Source organism: Branchiostoma floridae, chromosome 6 (genome assembly GCF_000003815.2).
Source record: "Branchiostoma floridae strain S238N-H82 chromosome 6, Bfl_VNyyK, whole genome shotgun sequence".
In the NCBI taxonomy this organism is placed as follows: Eukaryota; Metazoa; Chordata; class Leptocardii; order Amphioxiformes; family Branchiostomatidae; genus Branchiostoma; species Branchiostoma floridae.
In genome coordinates, this window is record NC_049984.1 from 19,782,343 (window position 1) to 19,786,948 (window position 4,606).

General features: G+C 43.2%; 1 long non-coding RNA gene across 1 annotated transcript; it reads left to right on the forward strand.

Annotated features, from left to right (window-relative positions):
• Window positions 1–29: 29 nt before the first annotated feature.
• Window positions 30–2,553, forward strand: LOC118417993. The gene is made up of 5 exons (XR_004831421.1): window positions 30–147; window positions 287–350; window positions 569–707; window positions 1,203–1,271; window positions 1,405–2,553. It is a non-coding gene; the product is annotated as an uncharacterized LOC118417993 (long non-coding RNA).
• The last annotated feature ends 2,053 nt before the right edge of the window (window positions 2,554–4,606 follow it).

The following is a 4,606-nucleotide window of genomic DNA, read 5'->3' on the forward strand; positions in this document are numbered from 1 at the left end:
ACAACCAGACGCAGCCCATGTGAACGAATGCCACCTGCCATCAAGATTATGTCAACACATGTCCAGCAGGTTAAACGCACCACACAGCGTGGTAAAATGCAGACATGGTGTGCAGGGGGCAAAACTGGTCATTATCCCAGTATGTAGGTGAGAAATGAATCGTAACATTCTCTTCTTAAAAATACAGTGTTATTTCTGAATAGATCAATAGATGAATAGAACTCTTAACATGAATGCTGCACTCTCTCCATGGTATGAAATATTTTTTCTTCCTATTTTTCTTCAGCCAAAACCATTGGTGGTTGTTGCGTGTACAACTTCCTTTGTGTGGCACCTGTAAGCCCAAGAAGGTACAGTACAGGCTTAAACCTTTAATAAACCGTTAATAAAGAATGATTAAAAATATACTATAATTAATTTTGTGTACACATATTAACAACATAAAGCAAGTAAACTGAAATGACAAATGAGCCTGTTCTACTTTTAAAATGTTAAGTAGCATCCAGCAATCTGTGTCATGTTTACTATATCAGAGAAATCTATAACAAGAGAACTTCTTATCTTTCAGCTCATTGGCTGGGTTATTGACCAGAATGTCGCCGAGAAGTTGGAGCAAGCCATGAGAGATGTGGGAGTTGGGACGTTTTACTTAAGACAGGAGGGAAATACGCAGGGCACCAGCACCTTCAAGTGTATGTCTTTGTCAGGTATGACATTTCTTCACATGTATAATGATCAAGCCCGCAAAACAAACATAATTTTAAGCTAACCTGGTACAAGCTTAACTGTTGCAAAAAATATAATATTTGGATTACGTATAAATTGAATTGCAATTTGAACTATAAAGGACATAGATCTAATAACTGCAATTCACTTTTACCCACAAAGAGCTCAAGAAAGCTATAAAGGTCATCCTTATAGTAAAGGTTATAAAGTACCTGTTTTTGCCTCCCTACCATTTTGTGTAAATACATATGGTGAAGTTCAAATAAATAAATAAATAACAGCAAGGAGCAAAGGTTCCGCACAAGATCTCCGAGAGGAAAGCCCTCCTTAAAGAACTTCTGGGAGGAGCAGAAAGGGTGAGCTGTTTCAAAGTAGATGTTGTTCGACCCTTTTGATATTTGAAAATGTGCTGAACTAATGTGTATGGCTTCACATTTGAACCCGTTTTCTCCACATTTACTGTTTGCCCTATGTAGATAACACTACCTGGGAGGCCAGGTAATCGCGTACAGATCCGAGTGGCTGATGTTCAAGAGATTTGGCAGGTAAGTTGCAAAATTTGTAATTGGGTAATTTCTTCTATAGAAAAAAGATCATTAATAAAACGCAGAACAAATGATAGACACAAAAATTAGCGCAATGATTTATCTATACCATAATATACTGCCCTCTTCACAGGAGTTCTCGAGGATTATGGACATGCTCAAGGACCCAATGCTCCATTACAACGATAAAGCAGCTGGAATAGATTGACTTTGAAGTGTACTTTCGTCCAGACAACATTGTCTGTGAAAGGATCTTTGATGACAAGGCGTGGCAACAAATGAATCTGTCTTGTCTAAGCTAGACCACTTCTACAGAAGTGCAATCATGCCAAAAGTGTTGACTAAAGAGTCAAGCGTGAATAAGATACAATTAAAACCCGAAGACCCAGCGAAATGGTACAAAGAGTTGAAGTCCGTTTGCAACGTTGTAAAACCTACCAGTGTCATCCATGTACTAAATGTTGCCACCAACAACCACAAGGCTGTAACAGATGCGATAAACAAACACCTGTCGTCGTTTCTCTACTGCAATTCAACTTGAGATACTGGATTTACCTTTCTTCGTTCATTCATGAGTCAGCCAATTCATTCCAAAATAAAATGACATGTGGCATGTGGCCGTTGACATTAATCGTCTACAACCTGCCACCAGAGATAAGGACGCTCTTCAACTTGCTTCTGCTGGTCAGCACTATAGCAGGCATCGTTTTTTATTACTTTTCTCTAGTAAGTGTTACAGCACCCGCCTTATGTAAGTTATACGTCGCTGCCCACCGAAGTACAATGGCGTTTTCCCTAGAAATCGCAAGGTGGCAGTTCTTCACAGTAAAAAACAAACACAACATCCGGGCACTGACCGTCCCATCGTTCTCTTTTCCCGAAACTTCTTTTCGTCGAAGGGTTTGCAAAGTTTTCTTTGTCTCTCGACTTGGTGGTTTTTTCTGCTTTTCGTAGCGATTTACTTCTGTCCTTCTGGCACAGTGGGCCCTATAGTAATAGGGACTGTTTAGTCTCCGTAGGTCACTTTGTGAAGTGTTATTTTTGCACATTTTTCACAATTGCTGTTTTCTCTTACAGCACGCCTTTTTCAGATTTCACGCGCTAGCTCAGGGCAAGTACTGTCTTGTCTAGCCAACGAGTTTACACTTTACTATGAATCCTACCACGTCGTTTGAACCTGGCAAGATGTTTCCGCCTGTATCTTATCTGCAGGCGGGGATCTCTGGCGAGACACATCTCACTTACCAGATGGCCGGGAGTGGGATGTCACGCCATACGCAAACCCCTGTCGCATCTACTTTTCGGCGACTCCAGGAATCGTCCAAAAACCTTACGAAAACTAGATATCCAGGATTCGTACTTCCGGTGCCGTCAATCATGGTGATTGACAGTACAGAAAACATTATTATGCACGCCCATGTTTCCATATATGGGTCGACCTCGTGAGACCTCGACAGACTCAAGTTGCGAGAGATTAAAACCCGGAAGTGACCGCTGCCCTCCCCATGATAGGACGTCATCTGAATGCGTCATCTAACACATAAATAGAATGTGACGCTACACGAAAAACAAATTCAAACAAACAACACATAATATAGTCGTGCGACTGTTATTGTCTATCGTTGTGGACAACGGTTGTCTTCAGACATGCGTTCAGGGTATTACGGGGCACCCGCGGTGCAGGATACCATTGCGGTGCGTGCGTGACCCACAGTGACCGCTTGCTCGCAAATCAAAAATGGCGGGAGAATTCCTTATTTTCGTCAGGCGTTCAGGCCGTTTTCTGGATATCCAGGAATCGTCCTCCTGTTCAGGCCGTTTTCTGGATATCCAGGATTCGTCCTGAGTCTGTTCAAGTCGTTTTCTGGATATCCAGGATTCGTCCTGAGCCTGTTCAAGCCGTTTTCTGGATATCCAGGAAGCGTCCTCCTGTTCAAGCCGTTTTCTGGATATCCAGGATTCGTCCTGAGCCTGTTCAAGCCGTTTTCTGGATATCCAGGAAGCGTCCTCCTGTTCAAGCCGTTTCCTGGATATCCAGGATGTGGACCAGGCCTTGTGTGACAAAGGGACGCCATCTGGATGCTATTAACACGTTACCGTGAATGTGTCGCTATACGGAAAACAACAGTAACTTTATCCCATCTTGACTGCCATTTGTTAATTCATTACGCAAAAAGCATTTTTGGCCTGATACGTAACGTAAGTAACATGTAAACATCAAAGTATCATTATCAACATTCGTTTAAGTTCTGTAACAACAGGATCAACAGAATAAACTACACGATCTTCTTGCGGGTCGTCTTGATATTCTGCTCAGGACGATTCCTGGATATCCAGGATTCGGCATATTACGAAAGTTAGATACTGACGAAAGTTGGATACAACAACCCCTGCCACTTTTGGCACCAACAGTGCAGTACCCACCGCCGCCGCCAGTTCGCTGCCGGTCAGCATACTGGGAGCACCCGCAGCTGGTGTTTTTGCACCAGCAGGCGGCGGAGGCACTGGGGCGTTTCAGCCCAATCCTGCTCTGGCTACAGGTATGCCATGGAGCGTTTTTTCCGAGTTCAGTAGACTCATGAATGACATGAGGTCGGCTTTGGACCAGTCCAATAGCCATTGGACCATTGACCAATTACTCACGGCCTCTATCCCTGGACGGGGTTCAGGCATGATCACCGCCTCAAAGCTAAAATTTGTAGTGACTAGAAATTAAACACTTCACAGTGACAACACAACACACCACAGCACTGAGTCAAAACATGACTTCAGCATCGCAGAACATCACATACCGGTGGCAGACAATAGACTAGCCGACTTCTTTAGTCGTTGGCACACGGAATCCAGATACCAAACGCAGTTCCGAGCAGCTACGGCTGGCGAAGCCTGGACAGAGATACCGGTATGCCAGACCTGGTCCCAGTTTTCCCATCAATGGACCCTGAACGAAGAGAATAACATACTGTATGAAGCATTGTCCAAGCGTACTGCTACATCTTTTAAAGCACCAGTGAACAATAAGCACGATAATCAAACGCCATCACCCGTTCTTTGGTGATAGTGCTGACACCTAATTTAAGCTCCGATTAGCCAAATCTAGCCTGTGCATATGGATATTACACTAAATTGCACTAGAAGACGCGGAGCCGAATGTGAACCTAAAATGTGAAATAATGATTTAAAAATGAATAAATGATCTTTAAATGTATTTCAGATTTTGTGCTGAAGATGGAAGTAAGACTGAGTGGACCGATGTACGAGGACTTTCACAGATGCGCAGGATCTTTGCCAACAAGTGCACTTCAGCAAGGGACTAGGTAGGTAGTAGGTAGGCA